General features: G+C 35.2%; 2 long non-coding RNA genes across 2 annotated transcripts in view; both read right to left on the bottom strand.

The window, feature by feature from the left end:
- Window positions 1-13,161, bottom strand: part of LOC140613549 (uncharacterized) — a 46,826-nt gene that overhangs the window by 15,665 nt on the left and 18,000 nt on the right. The window lies entirely within an intron of this gene.
- Window positions 5,835-12,654, bottom strand: LOC140613548 (uncharacterized). Its single transcript, XR_012014539.1, has 3 exons — window positions 12,558-12,654; window positions 8,436-8,514; window positions 5,835-6,116 (listed from the first exon to the last, which is right to left on the bottom strand). It is a non-coding gene; the product is annotated as an uncharacterized lncRNA (long non-coding RNA).

Below are 13,161 nucleotides of genomic sequence, written 5' to 3'. Positions count from 1 at the left end.
GGGTTTGTTACTGGATGCTTTGGCTGGTAACTCTTATGTCCAACTTCAGCTGTGATGAGGTTGTAGCCAAATATAGGGCTCTTCAGGATCCCCAAGGGTGCAGCCAGAAGTATTGCATGCTGAATCTTTCTGCTACCAGGGCTGTAAATATACTGCAGTCAGAAGGAACTATAAGACTCTTTCAGAATCTCTGGGGTTGCAGATGGGAGTGTCTCCCTGGATCCTAAGAACTGATAGACCCAAAGAACTGATAGCAGACTAGCTATAAGGGGCTAAAGCCATATATAGGGACTTTCTAGGATTTCTGGGGACATAGGAGTTTCTCCTGCCTGGTCACTGTTTCGATAAGGACAGTTTTGTACAGTGACTGGTAGGAGCTGGAGTCACATACAGGACTCTCAGGGTCTCTGTGTGTTCAATTGTCAATGTTTCCTACTGGTTCCCTCTTCTGATAGGACTGAGCTTTGGGGGCTTCTGGACAATGTCTGAGTGGGGTTTGAGCTGATTCACAGGTCATTTTAGAGTCCACAGCCAGGACAGAGGTCTGTATATCCATTTCCTGATGCATAGGTTGACATAACTCTTCCTGGGTCTCTTGCTATATGGTGCTGGTGGCAGAACCAAGGCCAACAAGGCTGTAGACAATTCTTCAGGGATATGGAGCTACTCCTAGATCTCCAGCCAAATCATGGTTTGTGAGCCTGCCACCTGGGTGTGACCCTGTCTTCTCAAGATGTCTCTCCTTGATCTTGCAATGCACAACAGTTTCAAAATCTCCTGCTTAGATCTCAGATCTCCCCTGCAGGTATTTATGTCTGGATAGATACCAAATTAATCTTATGAGAAGTTCTTCCAAGTACAGTGTGTCTTCCATCCATTCACTCATAAAAGCTTGATTTTGTGAGTATGAATTGCTCTAAAATATACTATGGATCCTTTTTTTTTTTTTTTTTTAACCAAATCCCCTGTTTGCTCTTGAGAGACAGTAAAAGATTATCCAGAATATGAATTCACTGGAAAGTCAGTACTTTCTCCCTCAAAATACTATTCACAAGAGTGAATAGGTATTATTAAATTTCCTTAATATATATTCATGTCCTCATTGCTTAACACCATATAGAAAAGTATATATTCATTAAGTGATTGTTGATAGAGCATCTGCTTTATACAGGCACACTTCTAAGGTCTCTGACACAAGATGAGAACTCAGTTCTTGTGGTTTACATTCTAACAGGGGAAGCTGGACGGCAAGCATAAAGCAAATAAATACACAGAGTAAATAAATAAATGCATAAAACTAGATAGTATATTTGAAGGAGACAAATGCCAAGGAATTGGAAAGCAAGAGTGTAAAGCAGGGAAGAAGAGGGGAGAAGTCTGACTGAAATTTTAAATAAAGTGATTATAGTAGGCCTTCTAGAGAAGATGACATCGGATCAAAAACTTGGGGTAGATGAAGAAGCAAGCTGTGTTAACATCTGGAGACAGAGCTTTCCCGTGGAATGACCATAAAACAGAAGTGTGCCTGGCACTTTCTGGGAATAGCAAGGAAGGAAATGTGATCCAGAAGATCTGAGGTGCCAGAAGAATAATACAGAAAGTCAGAAGGTGATGGGGTCTGGGTGACACGTGGCTTCTTAAAGCATTCTAAGGAATTGGCATCTATTCTGAGTTAAGTGTTAAACCATTGCAGGGTTTTGAAAAAGGAGTGACATGTTGACTATTTATGTTTTAATAGGATCATACTTACAGCTATGCTGAGAATACTGTGTGTGGTGTGGTGAGTGGAGAGTAGCTAGGAGGAGGGTGGAACTCCAGGTGACATAGTGACACTCATGATCACAGAGGGAACCAGACACAGAAGGTACAGCAGCTGGTGTGTTTTGATGAAAGAAAAGACAACATTTTGGATTTGGAGGATGAAAGTCAGTGATTAGTCAAGGATGAACTCATGGTTGTGGTCAAGAATAATGAAAAAGAACAAAGGAATGTGACACTTCATCGCAGAAAGTAGCAGCTGGAGGAGGGAGGGTTGTATTCAGACCAGAGTTCCTTGCACTTGGCATGACTGAGATATCAGAGACATCCAGCAAGTCATGATGAAGGTCAGCATCTCAGGGGGCCGGGGTGTGAAACTGAGGTATACATTTGGCAGACAGTATATATTTTGTCAATATAGTTTTGCTATTGGAAAAAAAAGATTAAAAAAATTTACATTAGTGGACACAGGGTGACATCCATTGTTAAATTTCATCTATGGCAAAACAAAAATGCATCAGGATAAGTGCGCATGGAAGTGAAGAAGAATAAGAAACTGTCTCTTTCAAGTTGTTTCTTATCTTCTTACATTAACCTTCAAAAATATAATTAAATATATTTGTATATACTTTGTACTTTTGAATATGTTTTTAAGATATTGCATACATCAAAATATTAATTGAAATGAATATATTTCAAGAATAATTCTCAGTAAGTGCATACTTGTATGTTTTCAGAATCTCCACGTGATTTAAAAAAAAAAAAAAAGAATCTCCACGTGACAGTCATTTTTACCCATGAATACCCTAAGAAAATAAGTGGGTTTAAATTTTTACTGTCACATGTTACTTCCTTCAACACTAACTTTCTAATTCAAACTATATATATTTTTCTTCTTTTGATTAGATATTATATTGAAATCATAAATAAACTCTCACATTTCTTTGGAAAAATGAACTTAATATGAAATGCATTCTGCTGCTAAATATGGTAAGAAATAAGGCACATGGAGAGCTTAAAGCAATGACAGAAAGTAAGAAAGCATGGTACACGCAGTCTTCTATACTGAACAATTTTTTTAAAAGATTTCATTTATTTATTCATGAGAGACAGACAGAGAGAGAGACACACAGCAGGCTCGATGCAGGGAGCCAGACGTGGGATTCGATCCCAGGTATCCAGGATCATGCCCCGTTCGGAAGGCAGGCGCTAAACCGCTGAGCCACCCAGGGATTCCCTGTACGGAACAAATTTTAATCTGCTACTATATCATTACATTGCATAAAATGGAAAACTATAAAAGCTAAAAGTGTTTTTCTTAATAAAGCAGTATTGGCTCTATATTATTATTATTATTATTATTATTATTATTGAGTACAAATCAGTGGATGGAGGGTTAAAGATCTTTACAACTAAATAATGTGGATCCTCAGAAAACATAAATTCCTTTTGAAACCATAGCTCTTTGTTTCCTTTACGTTGGTGAGGGTGCACCCCTGCCAAATGCCACTGTCAGGTGGTTTCTGAGGCAGAGAGGTAAGTGTGTTGTGACGTACAGTCGTGCTTGCGATGGCAGCTCCATCGTTCCCTGGAATATGCCTCAGAGACCACAGAGCTGAATGATCGTAAGTGGCTAGGACCAGCAAAGAACAAAAGAGTTGAGCACATTGTGTCATGAAAGACAAACGTGTCCAAGGAAAATGCTTGCTGGTAGTGACATTCCTTTCTATGCAGAGCTGGCGTGCCTGATTTCTAAAAAGGGCTCAGTGCTTGAAATTTTCTTTGAGCAGAATGTTTGAAATCATGCAAGCTGGAGTGGCAAATAAGGCAAAACCATTCCCCACATGTAGAAAAATCAGCAGAAGCTTTCAAACATATGACTTATGAAACGACACAGCTGGGATTCTTTTTAAGCAGCGTGTCAAGCTATTACTCAGAGCACTGAAGATGTGGTTTTGCTTCCTGCTATGTTTCTCTGAAAGGCAGTTGAAAAGAACCGACTGGCTGCATTCAAAACGTGGAGAGAAACATCAAAAAAAAAAAAAACATTAAAAAATGGTATATGCTATTCAATCATGAATTTCTGTGCTTTTGTTGAAGCTGCAGCCTTTGTTATCAGTTAAAATTACAATGAAAACACTGCCACTTAAGTAAATCATTGATACTCCGTAGGCCCTTATGTGACACGTAGAGGTTGGTGACATAACAAAATAGTGGAGAGAATATATGATTTCAGGTCAAAGAGCTTGGATTGCAGAATTCGATCCGTGCATTTCTAGTTAAGAGAAATCAATTTTACCAATTTTTAAATGGGGCATAGTAAGAATACAGACCAAATAGTATAGGTAATTTATGAGGAGTGAGCAAATGTTTGTAAACATTAATTTTAAAAATGTAATCACTCAATTTCTTACACCCAGTAAGAGTGGTACCAAAAAAAAAAAAATGTTGGTGAAAATGTGGAGAAAACAGAATACTTATGCACTGTTGGTGGGGATGCAAAATGGTGCAGCCATTGTGGAAAACAGTTGACAGCTCCTCAAAATATTAAAATTAGAATAACTATATGATCCAGCAATTCCACTTCTGAGTACATACTCAAAATAACTGGAAAAAGGGTCTGTGCACCCCTTTTGGTATCTGTACACACATGTCCATAGGAGTATTATTTACACTAATTAAATGTGGAGTTAGCCCAATGTCCATTGACAGATGAATAGATAACCAAAAGGTGGTATGTACATACAATGAATTTTTTAAAAAAGATTTTACTTATTTATTTGAGAGAGAGCGTGTGAGAGAACATGAATAGGGCATGGACAGGGAGAAGGAGTCTGTTTTTAGCTAAGGCATAATTAAATTGAAAAATGCAATTATAGGTGTGCTCTATGGCATCACCTTTGCTATATAATGTTAGTTTGAAACAAGTCACAGGGCAACCCACACTAAATTGGAGGAGATTACACAATTGTGTGCATCATTGGGCGTCACTTAGGTACGACACACGGTAAAGGCGCAAAGTACATAGTAAATTAAAAGAACAGAATACAATGTCACTCATTGATAAATACTCACCCCAGAAAGTCTTAGGCTGAAATAAATCCACAATCAAATTAAATTATCTTAAATGGCAGTATGTCATTTTTGACTTTAAAAATAATTTAAAATGGAAAGGAAAATATTCAAGAAGTCCTTAGGTGAGTTTTAGCTAAAACAAATCAAACAAATAACACAAAGGAGTAGGTCTAATTGCTATTATGTGCACCCAAGAAACTTGAATAGATTACACTTTAGTTTTGCCCTCATATTCTTTTTCTAAAGCTTTTTTTTTATTATTTATTTATTTATGATAGGCAGACAGTGAGAGAGGCAGAGACACAGGCAGAGGGAGAAGCAGGCTCCATGCACCGGGAGCCCGACGTGGGATTCGATCCTGGGTCTCCAGGATCACGCCCTGGGCCAAAGGCAGGCGCCAAACCGCTGCGCCACCCAGGGATCCTGCCCTCATATTCTTAGCACAGCGTCTAGATCTTAATTTTAGGGTTCCATGTTATAATGAAGCTTTCACTTATCGCATGTTCAATACAGTTTCAGAGACAATATCAGAACAATTTGTGTGTGTCGGAGTTTTTCTTATGACTTAATCCTCCTTTTAAATATAAATTCCGTAACTCAAGAAATAGGAGTCTCAAACCAAAGGATAAAAAGTTCTCAGAAAACTTGATTTTCCTGACTGCCAATCTTCTCTGCCACATACTTTTCTTTCCTTTTCTTTTTTTCTTTTTTCTTTTCTTTTCTTTTCTTTTCTTTTCTTTTCTTTTCTTTTCTTTTCTTTTCTTTTCTCTTTTCTTTTCTTTTCTTCTTTTCTTTTCTTTTTTCTTTTTTCTTTTCTTTCTTTTCTTTTCTTTTCTTTTTTCTTTTCTTTTCTTTTCTTTTCTTTCTTTTCCTTTCTTCTTTTCTTTTCTTTTCTTTTTTCTTTTCTTTTCTTCCTTTTTTTCTTTTCTTTTCTTTTCTTTTCTTTTTTCTTTTTTCTTTTTTTTTCTTTTTTTCTTTTCTATTCTTATACATGCTTCTTTTCATGTCAGCTAACACACCAGATATTAATATAAAATGATCAATACAGATTTTTAAACTACCAAAAAGAAGAGAGGAACAATGTACTTAGTTGGGGTTCATCCAAAAGAAGTCAGTGGGAAAGTCAAGAGAAAAAAAGAAGACAGCTTAAGCACATTACTTTTGTTAAAAGAACATATTTTTTAGCTGGAGTAGTTTCAGTGATTTAAAATTAGTAACTTTCTCTGTTGTTCTCTTCAGGGTTGTGAGCTGAAAGCTGAACTTGATAAAGTATGCATGTAACACTGTAGAAATAAGAGCAAGAAGCATCAGGGTGTAAAGTTACAAAGACCTGCTGTTATGATTCTTGTCCCACCCCTAGTGCAGGTCTGTCCATGATCTCTGGTAACGTGCTTACTAGCATTGATGCAACCATGAGCAAACTCCACCTTTACTTTGCAGGTTTCCATTCTACCAAGCAATGGTAAACCAGGGTTGTGTGTTTGAGGGTTGGTGATTGAGGATTTGAATATTCAAACTGTCTCTGCCCTCCGGAAGCTAACGGCACGAAAGAATAACAATAAGCTTGATAAATTGGGTACATCTTCCAGGTTACAGCAGTAAGCCCAGCCATTTCTATTCATAATCTCAGTTGGCACTTATGACATCCCTACAAAATAAGTATTATTGCAATTCTAGTGGAGAAGGCAAAGGGGAAAAAGTTACAAGATCTTCAGACTCTAATGATATAGAGACAGATAAGTAACAAATATAAGGCAAGAATCAAACAAAGAGCAATTTGGCCATTTTATTTCAAGGAAACATTCCCTGATAAGTTCCTATGAGTTTTGCTAAGGAAAATACCATGTGGGGAAACAGTACTTTTAAACTATCTAAAGTAAATGATTTTTTTTTTTTTAGATTCCAATTATTGTAGATATTTTGTAAGACACAATGAAATGAAAGTGAAAATATCAGACATATAAAAGCCCTATTTTTATTATTAGATACAACCAACATAAAACTACTTTATAATAATTTCTAAATAATTCCTAAATTTTTAATTTTTTTATTAAAAGTCCGAAGTGCCTGCTCTGGATTCCTTTCCTTCTTTAATGACAAACTAGTGACCGATTTTGTGGATCATATTGATATGCAAACCATACTATGAGGAACAATGATACTGAAAAAGTTTCTGACATAATTGCTAAAATTTTTGTAATAGAGAGATCATAGAGCTATTTAGTATAAGATTTTTCAAGGTACATCAATAAAATAGTGCTAAATCAAATTTCAATAGCATACATTCTTTGAAGGATGAAATAACTGTCTAAAGGAACAACTCTTTAATGATGTATATTTAATATAATAATTAAAAATATCTGAGAAAATATTTCACTATATACTATGTCAGAAAATTGTCTACAAATACAATTTATCCAAAATTATTATTAATAAAGATTTAGGAACAGGTAGGTAGTTTAAGGTTACATTTTCCCTAAAGATCTTGCTTCACATTGATCAATGGTGATTTTCAATCAATTGCAATAGGAAGTTTTATCAGTCTTTTGAAAAACCAAGCTACACAGATTAGCATATTCCTAAACAGAAAGAATGGACTAAAGATATTATATCATTCTGAGGATACCATATGAGGTTGTCTCTAACAATTTGAAAATGATGATTGAAAAACTGAAATTTTGCATTATTGAATTTTCAATATTACAATTAACAATTTCTGATTGAAATTGTGATTGCAGTCAAACCCATATACAAGGAAACTGAATTAAGCCTACAGATGTTGTCAAGTAATATCACTCCCTGGTGAACCCCAAGATGAATTATTTGATACATTTACTCTCAGATAACTTATAGATTTTATATATTTTATGCACTTGTTGGATAAAAGCCAATTAAATATTGGATGACATCTGCCAAAATAAGTATTATGGTTTAAATGTATTTGACATTGTGACATTCCTTCTGAAATTGATGAGGTTGCAGAGCTAATTGTCTGTTGAGTCCACTTTTACAATATGAAAATAAAACCTTAGACTTAACATTGAAGAAAACCCATATAATATTCTATCGAATAGCAGGAAACTATGTTTAAATAATGTGTTTAAATAATTAAGGAAGATTTGTTCCATTAAAAAGTATGGAGATTGTAAAGTACAGTACAATGCATTATGCTAAAATATGAACTGATGTGTTTTGAGACTATTAATTCTGACCCTTTTTATTAAGATGTAAGTCATATATCTATATAAAAATAATTCAGGGATCATGTAGGTTTATAACAACTTCCCCCATATTGATTTGTGTCCGTTGAGTTAAAGTTTGAATAATGAATGTTAATTTTTATCTTCAAGATTTTCACAAAACAACAGGAGGTATGAGTATGATCTATAAAAGATGAGACTGCCCATATCTTACTGCTCCATGTGAATAATGGTGACCTCAAAACCCACATGTGCAATCTGTCACGAATGAAACTTGCACACATTTTAGGGTTAGTAGAATAATGATTATTCAACTGAGAGAGAAGGCTGTAAGGTTTCTATTATAAAATAAGATGGATGACATTATGTGTCCAACTAGGTATGACCATATCCTTGACTTACCAAGATCACATCGACAGGGAATTGAAAGGCTCTGCCAATCAAAACAGGCTTTCAGATGGAAGAAGGCACTTCATGAGCACTATTTTGGAGGAAGACACTTTCATTTATTTATGTATGTATTCAATGAAAATTATAGTTATATAACAAATGTGATCATTGAAGCCACCTGAATTTTCCTTAGATTTTAGAGCTGAGGAGACAATGTTTCACACAGATTAATCAATATATTATATATATTATGTGCTAACTCTATATTTGATTAGTTCAGCAATTTGGGTCTGGGAAGAAGCAGATGACTGTAGGTATCCCTAGTGTATACACAAGGATAATCCCTTCTAGTTTTGCAAAATTATCACCTGTGACTTGACTTAGTTTAGATGAGGTTGCCCAGAATGCAGAAACTGAGGCCATGATGGAAAGCTGCATTTCCAGGGAGCAGCAGAGAGGCAGAGATGGAGACAGGACAAGTGAAGGTCCATTTTGGAATGTATCATCAAGCTAGTCACTACTCTGTGCAACTGACTTTTGTTTCCATAGCACATTCCCAGAGAAGCCTCATTAAAGGCTTCTTGAAGTCTTCTATGGTGGAAGAAAAAAAACAAATAAAACAACAGAGAAGAATTTATTCACCAATCTTATCTCCTATTAATCAAATATTTTCCCCATGTGATCACTCCAGTTACAAATGCATGGAAACGTAGCAGAGAGTTCCTAGCACTCTTCTGCTGGGGTTGGTCATTAAAACAACAGCTGGAACAAGAAACAAGTAAAAGGAAGACAGTACCAAAAGTGGATGAGAGAGATTTATGCAACTGTTCAAGAGTTATCAAATAATAAACTAGCGATAAAAAATAAAAATAAAATGTTGTGGGGCACCTCATTGGCTAACTGGTTGAGCATCTGCCTTTGGCTAGTGTCACGATCCCAGGGTCCTGGGATCAAGCCCTGCTTCTCCCTCTGCCTATGTCTCTGCCTCTCTTTCTATGTTGTTCATGAATGATTAAATAAAATATTTAAAAAAATAAAAATAAATAAAAATTAAAAATATCAAGTTGCTGATAGGTGATCTCATTATAAAGACTTTTTTTTCTTTTTAAATTATGCTACAGGGATGCCTGCATGGCTCAGCTGTTGGGAGTCTGCCTTCTGCTCAGGGTGTGATCTCAGGGTCCTGGGATTGAATGCCACATCAGGCTCCCTGCAAGGAGCTTGCATCTCCCTCTGCCCATGTCTCTACCTCTGTCCCTGTGTTTTTCATGAATAAATAAATAAATAAAATCTTTTAAAAAAATATTTTTATATATTTTTTATTGGAGTTCAATTTGCCAACATATAGCATAACACCCAGTGCTCATCCTGTCAAGTGCCCCTCTCAGTGTCCATCACCCAGTCACCCCATCCCCCCATCCACCTCCCCTTCCACTATCTCTTGTTCGTTTCCCAGAGTTAGGAGTCTTTCATGTTCTGTCTCCCTCTCTGATATTTCCCACTCATTTTCTTTCCTTTCCCCTTTATTCCCTTTCACTATTTTTTATATTCCCCAAATGAATAATGTTTGTCCTTCTCTGATTGACTTCACTCAGCATAATACCCTTCAGTTCCATCCACGTCGAAGGAAATGGTGGGTATTTGTCATTTCTAATGGCTAATATTTTACTGTATACATAGACCACATTTTCTCTATCCATCATCTTAAAAAAATAAAAGAATATAAAAATAAAATTATGCTATGGTTTTCCCTAAGTATAGTTGCTTGTTATTAGATTGCAAAGGAAGAACAAAAACTATCATTTTCACATGTAATATTTTACAAGTTAAAAAAAAATCTCAAATAATCTACAAGTCATCCCTGGGACTAATAAGTGAGTACAGCTTGTTCAAAGAATAAATCCTTAATAGACAAAACTCAATTGCTTTCCTATATATCAGCAATAAAAATTGAAATTTGAAATTGAAAGAGAATAAAACCACTTAAAACATCATCAAAAAAAGAAGGAAATACCAAATTAGATTTTCATAAATTTTAACAAATTTACCATGATAATATTAGACATTAATAGGGGAAGACGTGTGTGGGATATATGCAATCTATTTTCTCAATTTTTCCATAAATTTAAAGTTGCTCTAATGTGATACATTATGTAAAATCGCACTATATATATATATATATATATATATATATATATATATACACACACACATAGAAATATTGGTAGCAAAAAGTCCATATGTAAAGAAGACCAAGATACTCAGGTGGTAGACTGGGACTACTGGGACTTATGGCATTTGGTTAGCTATGTAACTTTATAAGGTTTTTGATTCTTCATATATGATAGAATGAAATTAGCTATAAAAACCAAATTGTTACTTCTATCTTTAATATGTGAAAATATGTAAAGACCCAGCAAATTCTATTATAAGTTTAACTGATGAACAATGATCCTATTGTAGAGACTCAAAATAATGTAATCCAGTTTTATAAATATGGTCAATTCTCTGTTAGTGGATGGATTGTCTACAAATTAAAGATTAGTAAAACAAGTCGTAGATTAGAAAAAAAAAGAGAGAAAACTAAGCCTACATAAAATAATTCCCCCCCCCCACCTTAGCCATGTCTTCTATTGGTTTTTATATAGTCCAGTGTGTATGAAATGCACTATACATTGGGTTTTTATGTCTCCTAGCTAATATCTAGTCTTTAATCTTTTTTTTATAAATGCTCCTCCTTGCCTTGGTTTCTTCTGTTTTGTGTGAAGAAATGTTAAATATTAATATTATTCAATGTTCAATCTGAGTTTCTTAAATCCACTTCAGTGTTTGAAGTTGGTTAAATATCTAGAAGACCCACTCTAGTTATGTTCCATTCAGAGAGCCTAAAGGGAAACGCTGTTCTTTCTGTTCAGACATGAGGATGAGTGGGTTCTTCCTTTTCAAGTGGCAACTATATAAAATTGATGATTTTCTATCAACTTCACTACATGCAGATATTCTATTTCTCAGATGTTCCCTTTTTTCAGTGAGCTCTACCTTCTTGGATATAAACATTAATTTTGTATTTGCCTGTTCTTTTATAAACACCATGAATTATTTTAGTCCCTATTCCATAGAATAGGTTGTTTGAAATCCTACTCCCCCTAAATAACACATTCTATTAATACTATCCAGCTTAAGCATTATATACTCAGCTTAAAATAAAACCTTTAAAAAATATTTTTTTTTACTGTTGGCTTTTGGAATTCTTTTAAATTAATTAATATTATGATGTCCAAAGCATAAGCAAAATATGTACTAAAGTGTCCTATAACTAAACATCCTTTCACTTGCCTTACAATATCCAGACAGTTATATAGTACATTCCCAGAGAATGACAGAGATCATTATTTTTCTCAGTTATCTGCCGTCTAGTTCATAAAGAAATCAATCTTGCATGGGCAAGAAGAATGCATTATCTTCCTCCTTGCTTCCCTATTTGCTCCTCTGGCCTCCACTTCATTCTCCTGGATGTTGACTACTTGGTGCAAAATACTGGCCTTTTTAAACATCATTGTGGGAAAGCCACACAGTCCTTCTAATAATTAATTGTGTGTATACACAAACTTTAAAGTTCAGGTCTACTAGGCAAACAGACTTGTTTCTTTTTGTTAAACACAAACTCCCACTCCAATCGAGCACATGTTATGATTTGGGTTAATGTTAAGTGGTCAACTCTCTCACTAAGCATAAAAAAAAAAAAATATTTGGGATGACTGGGTGGCTCAGTAGTTGAGCATCTACCTTTGGTTCAGGGCGTGGTCCCAGAGTCCTGGGATTGAGTCCTGCATCACACTCCCCTTAAGGGGCCTGTTTCTGCCTCTGCCTATGTCTCTGCCTCTCTTTCTGTGTCTCTCTTGAAAAAACAAATAAAATCTTTTAAAAAAGGAAAAAAAAATGTCTATTTTAATCCCAATTCTTGTAGTACATTCTGTTGTACATGTACAGTATGATTGAAGTTTTTAAAAATTCATTAAAATACATCAGTTATTTCAGATTCGGCCATTGATCAGGAATAAAGCAATTCAAGAAAACTCTAGAACATGTCATGGTGCTATTTTTGCAAACACATGGGTGTTACCAATACTCCACCTCAGCTGCTCAAGAACTGAATGTTTCTTGCCACTGAGTTTACAGAATGTATAAACTCAGTCACACGGCTGTGGATTCACTTCTGCCCCCATCATTCTTGATTGTTGGAGTCTAGAACTCAGAACCCTGGCCACAAAGGAATCAGGGGAAGTTAGGCTTTATCCTCAGACTCATAAAGCAGAACATGATATTAATGCTTCGCAAGTGTTTCATCAAATCTAAATTCAGCGGGGTTGAGAGCCTGACTTTTGCCAGAATTTTGGTAGATGACCATATGTAGTTTAAACACAACTCCTAGCATTTCTCACAGGTTTGAATTATCTTTATAAAATTTAATTCACTTTTAAAGTCAAATCATATTTAAAGGCTGAAATAAGCTTTGTTATTGGTTATTACAAGTTGAGGAGGAAAAAGAACATGACAGAAGAGAGGTGGGCATTCACAAATTATGTAAAATTATGGATATATTTGTTAGGGGAATAATATCTACTGTGTGTATAAACTACTAGATATTTTGAAAATTGATCAAGAAAAAAAGAGCTTTTGAAATAGCTTGAAGCTCTTTTCTGTCAGCTTCCCTAAGTGATTTCAAGTGGTAATGCTC

The sequence above is a fragment of the Canis lupus genome, chromosome 21, assembly GCF_048164855.1.
Source record: "Canis lupus baileyi chromosome 21, mCanLup2.hap1, whole genome shotgun sequence".
NCBI lineage: Eukaryota > Metazoa > Chordata > Mammalia > Carnivora > Canidae > Canis > Canis lupus.
The sequence above is the reverse complement of the archived record's forward strand: the minus strand, read 5'-3'. Positions and strand labels throughout refer to the sequence as shown.